The sequence below is a fragment of the Nannospalax galili genome, unplaced genomic scaffold (assembly GCF_000622305.1).
Source record: "Nannospalax galili isolate Female #2095 unplaced genomic scaffold, S.galili_v1.0 scaffold16, whole genome shotgun sequence".
NCBI classification, from domain to species: Eukaryota; Metazoa; Chordata; class Mammalia; order Rodentia; family Spalacidae; genus Nannospalax; species Nannospalax galili.
The window spans coordinates 972,485-990,429 of record NW_008339910.1 but is presented as its reverse complement, the minus strand read 5'-3'; positions in this window follow the sequence as shown (position 1 = coordinate 990,429).

Here is a 17,945-nt window from a genome sequence, read left to right as displayed (position 1 = left end):
AAATTTCAGATCTTTAAAGAAAGAAATTGAGGAAGACATCAGAAGATGGAAGGACCTCCCATGCTCATGGATTCAAAGAATTAATATTGTGAAAATGAGCATCCAATCAGAAACCATTTATAAATTCAATGCAACGCCAATCAAAATCCCCATGACATTTTTCACAGAATTAGAGAAAACCATCCTAAGATTCATATGGAAGCACAAAAGATCTCAGATAGCCAAAGCAACCCTGAGCATTAAGAGCAATCCTGGGGGCATTATTATACCAGACTTTAAACTGTATTACAGAGCTATAGTCATAAAAACAACATGGTACTGGTATAAAAATAGACTCGTTGTTCAATGGAACAAACTTGAAGACCCAAATATGAGTACATGCAATTTCAGCCACCTGATATTCTACAAAGGGGCCAAGAACATTCACTGGAGGAAAAACAGCACGTTCAGAAAATGGTGCTGGCAAAACTGGATCTCCACCTGTAGAAGAATAAAATTAAAACCCTATCTTTCACCTTCCACAAAAGTCAACTCCAAATGGATCAAAGATTAGTATATTTCTTTAAGAGTTCAAGGGATTACACTTCCCAGACATTAGGCTTAAGTCTATATAAACAGTTACTTAGACAATTGTTTCTCATTGATGATTTTATTCCTAACCAGAAAGTGTGTCAGATGTAAGACTTCAAATCTTGGTCTTCAATACTGTAGTGCCCACCTGTAGCTAAGGGAGATGACCAGCTATTGTTCTAAAATGATGGAAAAATTTGTTTTCTCCCCCTATCTAGACACCTTTGAGAGGGAACTGGCACTGATTCTAAGCACTCCAACAGCTATCAAAATACCTGAAAGCAAATCCTGAATCCATCACCCTAGAGTCTAGCCTTGGAAGACAAAAGAAAAATGAAGAGGAACCCAACAGAGGGATGCTTTTGGAAGCCTTTGTCAAAAAACTCCAATAGACTGTCATATGAACATTTGAAAATTGCCCTGTTCTGACTTTTTTTCTAGTTCCCTTTCTAGAACTTGTAATGCTAATTACTCTTGCCTTTACTTCTCCTTCACACCTCCTATTCACAATTCAAGGACTTTCCTTTCCCTTTAGAGACAGGAGTTATGCAATTTGGGAGTCTTTTAGATAGACCCACTGAAGGGGTACCCCAATTGCTACACCCTGCGTCCCTATTCAGCATGGAAGAAGTCTGAGTGGTCTGCGTCCTGATTCCCTATTGGCAATTTGAGTAACCTCTTCAGAGGATGGTGTGGTAAGAATAGGAGGTAGGAATTGGCTAGGCAATTAGGGTAAAAAGACCCCCAAAAAAGCAGCCAGTTTCTTGTCTGAAACTCATAATGCCCTTGGGCCTCTTAGCAACATACTCTGTTCCAAAGGTCAAAAATGTGGAAAATATTTGTGAACTTTTATCTAACCCTTAAAAGATTTAAGATTACCTCTCCAGAGAGGAGAAAGTTAGAGTAGCCAAAAGCCCCATAAAAAATAGATAAGTCAAAGAAGAAAGAGTACTTGAAGTTATCAGAAATAAGTTATGAGGAGATATGGGAAGAGTTGAAGGGAGGGAAGGGACATGGATTTGATCAAAACGGTTTATATGCATGTATGAAATTCTCAATATATTATTTATTTTAAAAAAGAGTTTAGTTATAAGAGAAAAAGGTAGAAGAGGATATTTCTGCTAAAACCAGCTTCATTATCCAATTTTTATATCATAACTGGTCAATGTGCTGACAATAAGTGACTGTTGAGGGCTCATACCTAAATAGAACAACTCTATCACCTCCTTCAAGACTCAGAGACATTGCAAAAGGGTGGCAGAAAGAGCCTGGAGAGATTGCTTAGTGGTTAAGAGCACTGACTGCTCTTGCAGACAACCTGGGTTCGAATCCCAGCACCCACACAGCAGCTAACCTCTGTCCATAACTCCAGTTCCAGGGAATCTGATGTCCTCTTCTGATCTCCATGGACATTGCATGACATGGGTGCAATTACCTACGTGTAGGCAATAAACCTATACACATAAAATAAAAATAATAAATAAAACATTTTTAACAAGAAGTGGCAGAAAGAATGTAAAAGCTAGAGAATGGGGGGAGTGCTGTGAAATGCTGTCCTCTGAATATGGCATAGCTGTTTCACCCATGAACTCAGCAGCATTTTCTACCTGCACAAGATCTGTTCAAGACTGGGCCATAAACATTCTGCCAATGTATCAGGAAAAGGAGTCATAAGACCCTGCCCCTCAAAGAGGAATTTGGGCAGTTAATGGATGCTGGAGGAGAGAAGTCATATTCCTCAGTGGTGTAACCACTGGTACATTGCTCTTGCTCAGTAAATAATCCCAATCCATGTTCATGCAGGAAACCCTAATTAAATGCACAACACTATACATAAAATAACTTTTATAGAGTCATGAATTTATGAGTCTTGGAAAGAAGTGGTTCAGTTGGAGAAGAAGGGATGAAAGAGGGTAATGGGGGAACTATGATTGAAGGATATTACACTTACATGTGGGTGTGTGCATGTATTAAATAGTGAAAATACTAAATTCTAAAAATTAAATAAATTACCAAGTTTCATGTTAAAAAAGAAGAAAGTTGAGCTCTTTATATTTATTTATATTTAGGACATTATATTTTTTAATACATGATCACAGAAATCGCAGGGAAGAGGAAAAGTGGGAATAAATGTAGATTAAATAAGACTGGACATCTTTATCTTTTTCTTTCCTGACAATTTGTACTTCGTTACTCTAAAAACATCTGTTCATATCCACTCTCTCTTAATGATTGGGCTTTTGCTCTTTTGTTGTTTAACTTTTTAGTTCTTTATCTTTACATATTCTAGATAGGAACTCTGAGTCAGATGAACATTTGGAAAGATTTTCTTCCATTCTGTAGATTATCTGTCTTCACTGTGTTGATTGTTTCTTCCTCTATGAAGAAGCTTTTTAAATTTACTCCAAAACCATCTGTCAAAGCTTTTATTTTTGAAGCTATTCAAGTCTTAATCAGAAAACTGTTGCCTACAGCTAGATCTTGAACTGTTTTCAATGTTTTCCTCAAATATTTCCAAAGATTTATGTTGCACATTTAGATCTGTGATTCATTTTAAGTTTAATTTTGTACAATATAAGAGGCAGGGATAATTGTCTAGTTCCCTCTCTATACCTTGATAACTTTCTCCAGGATCATATAACTTCTGTTTCTTGGGTTTGTTTCTGGGTATTCAGTTTTATTTCATTGGTCTATCAGTCTGTTTGGGGATGAGGAGGGCAGTGACATTTTCTTTTTGTTACTATGACTTTATAGTATCATTTGCACTCTAATATCATGAAACCTCCTGCATTACTCTCTTTGTTCAGAATTTCTCTGGCTACTTGGCATCTTCTCATATTCATATATGAGCTTTAGGATTCTTTCTATCCCATTTCTGTGAAAAAAATATCATTGGGATTTTGGTAGAGATTGTATATGTTTAATATTGCTCTTGGTAATTCAGCCATTTTAACAATATATTCTGGAAACCCACGAACATAGGAGACCTTCCTATCTTCTAGTGTCTTCTATGATTTCTTTCCTTGATGCTTCATATTTTCAATGTAAAACTTCTTAATACATTTAGTTAATGCCTAGAAATTATCTTTTAGAATGTTAGGGATGGGATTGTTTTCCTTTCTTTGAGTACATTGTTGTCCCATTGTTGTTTGAGTTCAATGGGATTGTTTTCTCTTTCTTTGAGTTCACTGTTGGGGTATAGAAAAGCTACAAGTTTCTATATGTTGACACTATATCCTGTTACTTGTTTTACATTTTTTAAACTGTACATAAAATCTACTACTTTTCTGTTGGAGTGTTTGGGGCTTTTAAAACTATAGCTTAGCCATAAGGAAAACGCAAGTAAAAACGATATAGTGACACTCAGTCTCAGAGATCAGAATGGCTATCATCAAGCATATAAACTACAAAGTCTAACAAGGATGTAGGGTGGAAAGAAATATTTATACACTGCAGATAAGAATATAAGATGGCATAGCTATACAGTATAGCTATCCAAATACTATGTAGGTTCCCTCAAAGTTTTAAATAGAACTTCTAAATGACTCTGTCATACAACTTCTGGGTATATACTCACAAGCACCAAAGCCAGCTTACTGCATTAATACCTACATACCTACCTTACCATGGCACTATTCATAATTGCCAAATTATGGAATCTGACTAGATGTCTATCAATAAATAAGTGGATAAAGAAAATATGGGCTTATAATCACACATATATACATATATATCCATGATATGCACATATCTTCATTATATATAATATTATATATACGAGTATTTCTCAGCCATAAAGAAAAATGAAATTTTATCATTTTCAAGAAAATGGATGGAACTAGAGCTCATAATATTATGCAAAATAAAACTCCACCTTGAGAAAAATATCACATTTCTCCTCATATGTGAGTGCTAGGGGAATGACAAGAAATTAAAATAAAACTTCTAGAGATGGAGAAGTATGAGTTGATGGGAAGCAGAAAAGGACAGAGTGAGAGGTACTGTTTGGTATTTTTAGGTGCTTCCTGTAGTATTTAAGTACTTGCTGGCAGACATAGGCAACTGGCAAGCAAGACTTGAGTGTCATAGCCTGGGCCACTTCCAGTGCTGCCTCTGCTCCCTATTTGGCCTCTAGTTATTAAGAACCTCAGCCACATGCTCCTGTCACTATGAATTCCACCATACCTTCCCTACCACAACAAAACATACTCTAAACAAGGCGCCAAAATAAACTTCTCCTTTAAGATTTTCCTATCAGATATCTGGTCATAGTGATGAGATAATAGGGTCATTTGATTTAAAAAAAGCAGCAGAATCTTGCTTGTTGAGAAAAATACATACCATGACTATATATTAGTTACTTTTCTTGCTGCTATATCTAAATACCAAACAAAAGAATATTAAGAAAGAAATGGTTTTGGGGATCTATACTGTGAGTGGATACAGATCATCATGGTAGAGAAGGCATGGTGCAGAGGGGGAGGTACCTGGTCTCCCTGCACGTATAGTCAGGAAGCAGAGATTGATAAGTGTTTGTGTCCTGCTAGCATTCTCTCATTTATTCAATCTGAGGCCCAAACCCATGAAATGATGTCACCCACATTTAGAGTGGGCCTTCCCATCACAATTAACCTAATCTAGAAAATCCCTCACAGATATACTCAGAGGTCTGTTTCCATGGTGATTCTAAATTCCATCAAGTGGACAATAAAAATTAGTTAACACAACTGTACCCATTGTCAATTTGGTGCTACATTCATTACTAAAACATAAACTTCCAGAACTGTCCACTAAGGTTTCATTTTTATCCCATAATGCAAAATGTATCTAGTCTATCTCTAAAACTCCCCATACTGTTTGGCAGTTCCAATGCTGTTCAGAAATCCAAAGCATCTTCTGAGACTCGAAGCAATTGCCTAACTGAAAATTCCTACGAAATTAATAAGAAGCTCATGTACTTCCAACATAAAGTGGCACAGGGTTAATATGCCCATTCCAAATTGGAGAAATGGGAGCATCGCAAAGAACAATTGGTTCAAAGCAAGTCTTAAAACATGCAAGGAAAACATTAAATTCTGTAGCTTCATGTGTGACATCTGGGACTTGTGACAGAATCCTCCAGGTCCTAAGGACTTGGGTAGCCATATTCTTCCAGTTCAGCATTCTGAAGCATCTATATGGTCTGTCCTGGCTCCACTTCAAGTCTGCAGCTTTCCTCAGTAGATGTCTCATGGCTCTACAATCTTCAACATTCTGGTACCCCCAATGAAACTTGGGCTTCACCATCATGGCTTCATTCAGTGGCCTCTCAAAGCCTCCTTACAAAAAGTGTAATAATGCCACATATTGTCTAGCCTCGGTGGCTCTCTGGAACAATCCTACAACAGTTCATGACTTTCTCAGTCTTGCATCTTTCATGCCTGAAAAACCAGCATGGCCTCTGTACACCCTGTTGGCAAATCTACAAAATTGCTTTCATATGTTGTTGATTATGAGGTGAGGAGAGTTGATTATGAGGTGAAGGCAGGAAATCTCTTCAACTGTTTTCTCAGTTAATACTCTTTCCTTTCAAATAAATTTTCAGTTTCACAAGTTGGAGCCTTTGATGGTTGGGTTTGTACTCTCACATAGCTAATCTCAATAACAATTACAGCCTCTTGTTCATTACTTGCCTTGGCTGCATCTTTAAACTTCCTCATGGTCCTTTCTTCACCAAACCAAACATTTTTAACATCTTTCTGCCCCACCTGTTGCTCTTTTTCATTTTGGAGCTGGGTGGATTAAACAGCCAAGGCATAACACACCACACCCTGAATGTTATCCTGGCTTGAACTTTCCTTCACCAAACGTTAATTCACTACTCTTAAACTTAGTCTCACTCAGCTTCTCAAGACAGGGACAACTACGGCCAGATTCTTTGCTGTTCTGTGACCTAAATGTTCTCTATCCTAGTTCCTGATACAGACCTTGTTTCACTGTGATATCGCATGAGTTTGGCCTTCTCTGTCTGTTTCTCTGTACATTTTGATCTAAATTCCTGTCAGAATAGCCCAAAAAGTGCTGTTTATAGCATCAGCATTCTAAGGACTGTATGGTACAAATTTCTTTTAAAGGCCTGAGAACCACATGGTTAGTTTATCATAGTAACAGCCCTACTTATCAGTACCAATTTTCTGTATTAATTACATTCAAACACCTGACAATACACCAAACACCTGACCAAACACCTGACAAAAGCAAATTGAGAAAGGAATAGTTTGTTTTGCCTTATAGTTGTATAGGAGACAGTTCATAATGGTAGAAAGACATGGTGGAAGAATGACAGTGTTCAGCTCATCTTCTCCTTTTTCTTCAGGCTGAGACTCCAGTCAATGGAATGGTGTTACCTATGGTTAGGATGGGTCTTCCCATCTGAACCTAATCTATAAAATCCTTCATAGACACATCCAGAGGTTTGTTTCTATAGTAATTCTAAATTCTATGACGTTGGCAATCAAAATTAGCCAAACTGATACATTACTTTAAAAAAAATCTTATGAGATTAAAGTTCAAACTGAAAACACATTTGTTTATCTATTTACTCATGTGTGTGCAATGTGTGAACATGTGTATGGAAGCTAGAAGTTGACAGCTGGTGTCTTCTTTTATCCTCCACCTTTTGTTTTGTTTTGTTTTGTTTTGTAAGACAAAGTCTGTTACTGAGCATAAAGTCTACAGTTTGGGCTAGACTGACTAGCCAGCAAGCCCTTTGGGTCTGGTAGTTTCCATCTCATCAGCACTGAAGTAACAGGTATATACTATAACTGTGAGCTTTTATGTGGGTGCTGGAGATATGAACTCAGGACCTCATGTGTTCACAGCAAGCCCTTTACCCTCCCCAACTCTAAAACACATTTATATATAAAAAAAATTTTAACATGTTAGCTAATTTCATTATTTAAAATTTTCCAAATTTTAGAGTTTCCTTCTACTTCTTGTGAAAGAAAATAAGTGAATGAATAAAGAAAGGAAACAGCTGGGCATGGTCATGCACGCTTTAATCTCCACACTTAGATGGCAGAAGTGGGTGGGTCTCAGTGAGATCAAGGCCAGCCTTGTCTCCTTAGCAAGTTCTAGGCCAGCTGTGACTGCAGGGAGACCCTGTTTCAAAAAGACTCCCCGCAAAAAAAAGAAAAGAAAAAAATAGAAATAAGCAGCATCAGCAGCAGATATACTGGATGACTTTAAACTCCGTTATTTTTAAAAGTATATACATCTGTCTTAGGTTTACCTAAGAACTACTATAAATAACAAAATCGTGTGAGAGACACAATACTTTGCTTTAAGCTTTACTGCTGAAAGAAGATAATTAATGCATTTTAAAATACTAAATGAATTTTTGAAATAAACCCAATATAACAACATTGGAAAAGTTGAGAAAATATGTTTAGAAAGAGCTGAACTCTCAGAAACAAAATGTTTAAAACATATGGACAAGGGCCAGGAAGACTGTGGCTCACCTTGTGACATTTTCACAACAGCTCATCATAATCATAAATGTAAAAGGTGCTTGGTCAGTTAATCCCATAAATTATTTCAGAAATGCTAAATCTCATTTTCCTTTTTTTTTTCTTTAGGTGTCTTGAGACATCATGATGCCTTGTATTTTCTATCTATCATTTTGATACAACGTCATAATATTTTTTAACTAAAAATCCTTCTGATTTCCTAGGACTTCAATATATGTACACAGAGACACACAGAAACAGACACACACACACACACACACACACACACACACACACACAGAGCTCATATTCCAATGACAAAAAAGAAATAATCATCCTCTCAAGATGAATTTTTAAAGACAATAGAAATAATGGTAGTTAAAATTTCATTTTTATTCTTTGGAACATACTAAGTTAAGGTAAGTAGAAGTCTTTGAGAACTCTTACTTTCCTCATTTTCCTCTATTTTACATATATCTTTACCATAGAATTCCACTGATTGTACATTTTGTCAGTTTGGGGGTCTATTGGATGGGCTATTTCTAACAGGTTGTGAAAGCCCATGGGAAGGTCAAGAAGTGAGAAGTAGGCCCATTGCTTCTCCACTCCATTTCTCTCATCCATTCCCACCCTGTCCCCTGCTGGCCTCTGTCACAGGCTATCTCCAATTCCTTCACCTCAGATTCCTGGACTAGCTTCCTAAATGAGACTAACTAAACACCCTACCATAGATCCCAAAGTCCCTCCCAAGGTGGTCTCCCCACCTCCAATTTCCCTGCCTCTTGATCAGACAGACAGACAGACCTGCTCAGCCAGGACAAGGACCAGTCTACTACCCTGAAAGAATTTGAAACACCCATCAATTTATCTTCCATAAATGAGCAAAAAAGTAACTAAGCTACATAAACAATGATAACAGAATCAAAATTAAACTGAACAAAAGTAGAGTGGAAGTTCCTGTTGGACACAAAACCAGCAAAGAACATCGATATGCCAAAATGGCAGTGCAAAAACACAAACAATATGAAAAAGTAGGAAAATATGTCCTCAACAAAACCCACTAGCTCTACAGACGTGCACAGCAATGAGAACCACCCTGAAGAACCTCGGGATGCAGAATTTAAAAGAGCAATCACAAACATAATCAAAGAATGCCAAGAAAACACAAAGAACTCAAAGAGAAAAGGACTAGACTTATGACGGAAGCCCAACAATAATAAAAAACAATTCATAAATTGAAAAGCAAATTTAATAAAGAGATAGAAACAGTGAAGAAAATTCAAATGGAAATGAACATAGGCCTGAAAATCTCAACAAACCAATTAGAAACAACAGGAGAAAGTGTCACAAGCAGAATAAATAAAATGGAAAACAGAATATCAAGACTGGATGATAAAGTTGAATATCTGGACTCCTTAAGAAAAGACTATGAAAAATTCAAAAAACCACAGGAAAGGAATATGCAGGGACAACATGAAACAAAAAATTATGAATTATAGGCATAGAGGAAGGAGAAGAATCTCAGGCCAATGGCATTGAACAGATCTTCCATAGGATTATAGAAGAAAACCTATTTAAATTAAGGAAAGATATACCTATAGAGATTCAAGAATCACATACAACACCAATTAGACATGATCAGAACAAAAAGTCTCCATGGTATATCATAGTAAAAGCATTAAATGTAAGTCAATAAATGCAATAAAACATAGAAATGGACTTAAAAGACAATCACATGCTCATCTCAATAGATAAGGAAAAGGCCTTTGACAAAATCCAACACTCATTCATGTTAAAAATTCTAGGAGGAATTGGTCTCTAGGGAATATACCTAAGCATAATTAAAGCTATATACAACAAACCCATAGCCAACATCATCCTAAATGAAGAAAAACTGGAAGAATTCCCATTAAAATCAGGAACCAGACAGGACTGTCCACTATCTCCACTTCTTTTCACTATAGTGCTCGAAACTCTTGCAAGAGCAATAAGACAAGAGAAGGAAATTAAAGGAGTAATAATTGGAAAAGAAGAGATCAAATTATCCCTATTTGCAGATTATATTATATTATACATAAGAGACCCCAAACGACATTTCCAATAAAATGGCAAGGTACAAAATTAATCTACAAAAATCAGTAGCCTTTCTATATACCAATAACAAGCAATTGGAGAAAGAATACAAGGAAACCATCCCATTCTCAGTAGCCTCAAAAATAAAATAAAATAAAATAAAATAAAATAAAATAAAATACGTAGGAACAATCCTAACAAAGAAATTAAAGATATCTACAATGAAAATTTCAAAACTCTAAAGAACGAGATAGAGGAAGGCAATAGGAGATGGAAAGATCTACCATGCTCATAGATTGGTATAATCAATATTGTGAAAATGATCATCTTATCAAAAGCAATTTATAAATTCAGCACAATCCCAATCAAAATGCCCATGACATTCTTCATAGAGCTTGAAAAAATATTGTCACAAAATTCATATGGAATCAAAAAAGACCCCCAATATCCAAAGCAATCTTGGACAAAAAGAACAATGCTGGGGTGAATCACCATACCAAATCTCAGATTATATTACAGAACTATAGTCATAAAAATGTCATGCTACTGGCACAAAAATAGACACATAGATCAATGCAACAAAATAGAAGACACAAACATGAGTACATATTTCAGCCACCTCTATTCAACAAAGGTGCTAAGAACACAAAATAGAGGAAAGACAGCACCTTCAATAAATGATGCTGGCAAAACTGGATCTCCATCTGTAGAATAATGAAATTGGACCCTTATCCATTACCCTGCACAAAAGTCAATTCCAAATGGATCAAAGACCTCAATATAAAATGAGAAACATGTAAACTGCTAGAAGAAAACATAGGCAGCACCCTCTAACATACAGGTGTAGGAAAGGACTTTCTACATAGGACACCAGCTGCTCAGGCACTAAAGTCAACAGTCAGTAAGTGGGACCTCATTAAACTACAAAGCTGCTGTAAGGCAAAAGAAACCTGAAGGAAGGGAAGAAGAAATGCACTGAGTGGGAGAAAATCTTCACCAGCTGCACATCTGACAGAGGGTTAATATCCAGAATATACAAAGAATTCAAAAAAGAAAGAAAGAAAATAAACAACCCAATAAAAAGATGGGTGATAGACTTAGAGAGTTTTCAAACAAAGAAATAAACTGGCTAAGAAGCACCTTAAAAAGTGCTCAACATCCTTAGTAATTAGAGAAATGCAAATAAAAATCACTTTAAGATTCCATCTTACCCCAGTCAGACTGGCTAAGATCATGAAAACCAAAGACTCAAAATTCTGGAGAGGTTGTAGAGAAAGGGGTATGCTCATTCACTACTGGTGAATGAAAAATCTGAAAACAAAGCTATCATATGATCCAGTTATACCACTCTTGGCATATACCCAAAGGACCCATCCTAGTGTAGAGATACCTTTACATCCATGTTTGTCACTGCTCTCTTCATAATAGCTAAGAAAAGAAAACAACCTACATGTCCCTCAACTGACAAATGGCTAAGGAAAATGTGGTACATTTACAACAATGGAGTTCTAGTTAGCAGTAAGAAAAGATGAAATTATGAATTTTGAAAGTAAATAGATGGAACTAGAGAGTGTTCTACTAATTTAAATAATACAAATGCAGAAAATCAAGCAACATATGTTCTTCCTCACTTGTGGAGCACCAATCCCTTATATGTGAGAATATAAATTCTGATGTAACACCAGAAGCCAGGCAAAGGCAAAGTATACATGGAGGTAAAGGAAAAGAAAGAACCTGAAAGGGGGGATAGTAGGGAGCAGATGTTATCAGGGAAGGAGGTGGGGAAAGTGGAGTATTCCACAGAGAAGAGAGGAGGGAGGGACATGCAAGGGCCATGGTGGGGGGGGGGAAGGAAGTCAGGAGAAGGAGGATGGTGAGAGTTGGGTGGTATTGGAGGAGGGTGGGATAATAGGCCACTGTGACTAGGGAGGGAGGAGGGAGGCCAGATGGGAGTAAAAAAGAGCAGAGATGAATAAATCTCTGGGGCCTAGGAAACCTAGAGGGAAAAGTGATGCCCTCAAAACCCTATGAGAAATGCACATACAGTATCTGAATATTAGTGCATATGTAAACCTGGGAGCTGCTTAACAAGGAAAACAGTGCCAGACAGAAAAGACCTCCTTTTGAGTGGTTGGTGAAAGTGGTCCAGGAGACTTTCAAAATAACACAGGGTATTACCAAATCTCTTGGTTATCTCCCAGAACTAGTAGATAAAACCCTACTGTTGAGGACAGGATGTACTTAGGATACAGGACTTGAAAGAATGGAGCAGGAACTGACCTGGAAGCCTTCTAACTGAAGTTTGGCTATCATAACGCTATAATGATATGCAAACTGTCAAGCGAGCAAAACAATCAATGGTCCAACCCAGCAATAAAGCCTAACAACCATAACAACCGACATGGCAAACTACTTCTATTGGTGCAGTAGTGGCACTGCCATCTGGGGGGTGGGGGGGGGGATCAGAAGCCATCTAATTGGACTTAAAGCCCTCTTAATAGGAGGGAGCTCATGGGTGGCACTGTAAACTCAGCCAAATACAGACAGCAAGAGAGAACATAGATCCCAGAGAAAACCCTACCTCTTTCATATCTCAAGACAAATGAAACTTCCTCCTATATGCTAAATATCAATCTAAATATTTACAGACAAGAATACTGTACAGTACTCATCAACAGATGGAGGCTACTGCAGAATTGCACATCTGATCATACACAGAGAACATACATTTGGGAGATGCCCAGTACTAGGTGACACATCTGCTGTTTAATCTTAACAACTAAGTCTCTTAGCACATAGCAGAATAAGGGGTAGAGAGAAAACTAACACATTTCTCAACTCTCACCAATAAAGCTTCCTTGTACTACACAGTGTGATACACAGAAGGCCACAACTGGCCAAGTTTTAAAGAATAAGACACTGTAGAGTGTAGGATGAGACTCCCCTATGCAATCTCATACACCCATGGCTCAGGGACCATTGAATAAGAGGGGGCAGAAAGATTGTAAGAGCAAGGGCCAGTTCATAAACACAGGGAAACAGAGCCTTCCAGGCCACTGAAAGCTTGCATATGTGAACTTGAGGCAATGGTGGTATGGAGCACAGGACCCATGTCAACTCAATTAAACAAGGGCCCAAATGGGAGGAGGGAAATAGGTGGCAGGCCCTAGACTGAGAACTATTGGAGACTGACTTCTGCTGGGTGAGGGGGAGTACGAATTATGTACAATCACTAGATGGGCCAACCAGACTCCAGTGGATGCATTTACACTGATGAACATTTGGGTACAAATGTCTGAATGAGTAGGACTTAACATGTATGGTGGAATGCATGGGGTTTGGTGGGGGGATGAGGTAGGCATGGATGTGGGAAGGGGTCTAAATTTTATTGAGAATTGTTATATGAAGTTACAAAAGCTCAATAAAATATATGTATAATTAAAAATTAAAAATAGAAAAAAGTGAGAAGTACATAATAAATGGGGTCAATAGGTGGGGTCAATGTTGATGAGCAGTGTAGAATAGCACTCAAACCAAATGTAGGGTATAACCACTTGTACTGAAACCAATTGCCCCTCATCTGCAGAAAAGCAGCATCTTTTGTTGACTGAGGGGAGAGCACTGAGTTGAACCTACACTGAGAACAAAGATATCAGTAAATGGTGCATTCAGTGCATCCAGGGACCATTCTAACCAAAACATCAGAATAGAAAAGGGATGTCACATTGTGTTCAAGTCAAGCAGGTTATAAAATTCTTCCATTTTTCCCTTTTTCTTATCACAACATGAAACATGCAGTTCTAACTAAAAAGGAAGGAACCAACAGTGCATTACTATATGGAATATGAAGCTTCCTGATGCAATGAGTTTATGATGTTTTGAAAATTTAATCTTGTCCAATTGCAAAGCTGACCACTTTGTCTCTCTTACCTACGAAAGTCAATGAAAGCAATCATTATTTAAGTTATTTAAGATTGTTTGTCCCTTTGCATCCCTGGATGGCACAACCACCAACTTCCTGGGGCCAGCATCTTTCCTGGGTAAGTTCTGTGGTGCCCACTGTGCCTTGACTCCTTCACCCTCACTCACACTCCCAGATCCCCCACAAAACTTCTCCTCCTAGCCTGAGTACCGGCCCATTTCTTATCTTGGCACCCCCAGACCTCTGGACTGACATCTTGGCCCAGAATCCCCACTGTGTCCTGAATTTTAGCATCCAGACCAACCCAATTTCTCCCTGTAGACCCCCAGGAGCCCTATGGACCTGATCCCACCACTACCTCCTTTGCATCCCTGGGTGGCACAGCCATCAGCTTCCTGGGGTAAACATCTTTCCTGGGCTAGTTTTGTGGTGCCCACTGGGCCTTGACTGCCCCAGCCTCATTCATGCATCCAGATCCCCCACCCCAACTCTCCTCCTAGCCTGGGTACAGGCCCATTTATTGTCATGGCACCTCAGACCCCTGGACTGACCTCTTAGCCAAGAATCCCAACTGCTTCCTGATCCTTTGCATTCAGACCAAACCAATTTCTCCCTGTAGTCCCCAGGAGCCCTCAAGGCCTCTTCCCACCACCACATCCCTTTGCATTCCTGGGCAGCACAGCCACCAGCTTCCTGGGCCAGCATCTTTCCATTCTCTGGCACCCACTGCACCTTGACTCCCCCAGCGTCATGCACCCTCCCCCTGCTTCCCCACCCCATCTCTCCTCCTAGCCTGGGCACTGGCCCATTTCTTGTCTTGGCATCCTAGACCCCTTGACTGACCCCTTGGACCAGAATCCCCACTGATCCTTTGCATCCAGATCAACTCAATTCCTCCCTCTAGTCCCCAGGAGGCCTCAGAGCCTCTTCTATCCCCCACCTCCCTTTGCATTTGTGGGCAGCACAGCCAGCAGCTTCCTGGGGCCATCATCTTTCCTGGGTCCTGCCCCCAGGCCAGCCAAGCCTCAAATTCCTGAGGACAGCATCTATCCTGGAGGGATCCAGACCATAGGAGAAAACCTGAGAGTATCTAATCCTCATGTTATGTCAGCCTCAGTGGGAATTCCTGAGCAACAAGACGAAAGCAATTTGTCCACTCCAATATAGAATCAAAACAGAGAACCTGAAGCCTAGACCAACCAGCTTTTCATTCCCAACAAGTAAACCATGAAGGCACATAAGGTTTACAAAAAGAAGCAGACCTAAACTCAATAAAGGAAGGTTTGAGTCTCACACAAGAATCAGAAACTACAAAAGAAATCCACATATCAAAACCACAGAAAAAACATAACATGAAAAGCCCAAGTAATAAATCTCTACAAAGTACCAGCAGTCCTGTAGAGGACTACAGTGAGAACCCCTTAGAGATAACATAGGACATGGAACTCAAAAGAACAATATTAAACATGATAAAAGAATTCAGTGACTTTAAAGAACAAAGAAAGAAATCAAAGAACTGAAAGAAAATAGGGATAAATTTCTGAATGAATTTAGAAAAATTACAAATATTGAACCATACTCAGGATGAAATGAAGAAGGAGTTGAAACACTCAGTAAGCCCATTAGAAATGAAAGAAGAAAACCTCACCAATAGGAGGAATAAAATGGAAAAAAGCATACCAAGACTGGAAGATAAAGTGGACAAATTAGATCACTCAAGCAAAGATTATGAAAAATCTAATAAAACACAAGAATGGAATATGCAGAAATTATGTGACACCATAAAAAGACCAAACATATGAAACATAAGTATACAGGAATGAGAAGAATCTCAAGATAATGATATGAAGCAGAGCTTCAAAGGGATAGTAGAAGAAATTTTCCCAAAATTAAAGGAAGACATGCCAATATAAAAACAAGAAGCATATGGAACATCAAATAGACAGGACCAGAAAATAAACTCTCCATGGCACATCATAGTAAAAATACTAAACTTACAAAACAAAGAGAGAATACTGAAAGCTGCAAAAGAACTACAAGTCACATATAAAGTAAAACACATCAGGAATTACAGCTGACTTTTCAGTGCAAACTATCAAAGTGAGAAGACCCTGGACCAAAGTATTCCCAGTTCTAAATGACCACAGATGCCAATGCAGAATACTTTACCCAGCCAAAATGCCCATTGTAGTCAAAAGGGAAAGAAAAACCTTCCATGACATAAATATGCTGAAAGAATTCATGTCCAAAAAACCAGCCCTTCAGAGAGTTCTTGAAGAAATACAAAGAGCTAAAGAAAGGAATGACTATACCCAAGAGGTTAAAGAAAGGAACTTAATGAAGTTATAACTATGGAAATGCACAGCTACACCAAGAATATGAACAGGAATAAAAATGACAGGAATCAATACACATCTTTCACTAATAACTTTAAATATCAATGGACTGAACTCCCCAGTCAAAAGACACAGATTAGTTGAATGGATGAAGAAACAAAACCCATCTTTTTGTTGTCTGTAAGAAAGTCATCTCACTTTCAATGAGAGGCACTACCTTAAGGTGAAAGGATGATAAAAAAAAAAAATATACCAAGCAAATGGTACTAAGAAAAAGGCAAACATTGTAATTCTAATATGTCAAAATAGACTTTAAAACTAATCAGAAAACATAAAGAGGGCCACTTCATTCTGATCAAAGGAACAATAAAACAAGAAGATATTACTATCATGAACATATATTCACCAAACTCTGATGCACTCAACTTCATAAAAAAGTACTACAGGACTTTAAGACCCAAATTAATCACAACTCATTAATATTAGGGGATTTCAAAATCCCATTGTCTAGACTAGATAGGTCAAGAGGACAGAGAATTAACAGACATCTGAATTAAACAACACCATACATCAAATGGGCCTAACAGATATCTACCTAATATTTCACCCAAGCACCGAAGAATATAATTTCTATTTAGCACCCCATGGAACTTTCTGCAAAATCGATGATACACCGGGGCACAAAACAAACCTCAACATATACAAAATGATTGAAATAATTCCATGCATTCTATCAAATCACAGTGCAATAAACCTTAAAATCAACACCAGAGGAAACCCTAGTACCTACATGAACATACGGAGATTAAGCAACAGACTCCTGAATGATGAAAGGGTCAAAGGAGAAATTAAGAAAAAAATAAATAGTCCTAGAACTAAATGAAAAGGACAATACATCAAAACAAAACTTCTGCGACACATTGAAAGCAGTCCAAAGGGTGAAGTTTAATAGTTCTAAGTGCCTACATTAAAAACTCAGAAAGAACACAAATAAATGACTTAACACTGCAACTCAAGGCCCTTGAAAAATAACAACAGATGAAACCCACACGCAGCAGACAAGAAGAAATAACAAAAATCAGAGCAGAAGTTAATGAAATAGAAACAAAGAAAACAATACAATGAATCAACAAATCCAAGAGCTGGTTTTGAAAAGATAAACAAGATTGACAGGCCACTACCTCAGTTAACCAAAAGAAAGAAGGAGCACCTCCAAATCAATAAAATCAGAGACGAAAGGGGAAACATCACAACAGATACCAAAAAGATCAAGAACATTATAAGTGAATACTTTAAAAACCTATACACTACTAAATTTGAAAACTTAAAAGAACTGGAAAGGTATCTAAAAGCATGGGAACCACCAAAACTAAACCAAGAAGAGTTCAACAGTTTAAACAGACTCATAACATATAAGGAAATTGAAACAGTAATGCTAAAACATGCCCAGGACCAGGTGGATTTACAGCAGGACTCTACCAGACATTTAAAGAAGATCTATATCCAATACTACTTAATTTATTCAAAAAGATAGAAATGGAGGGAGAACTTCCAAAA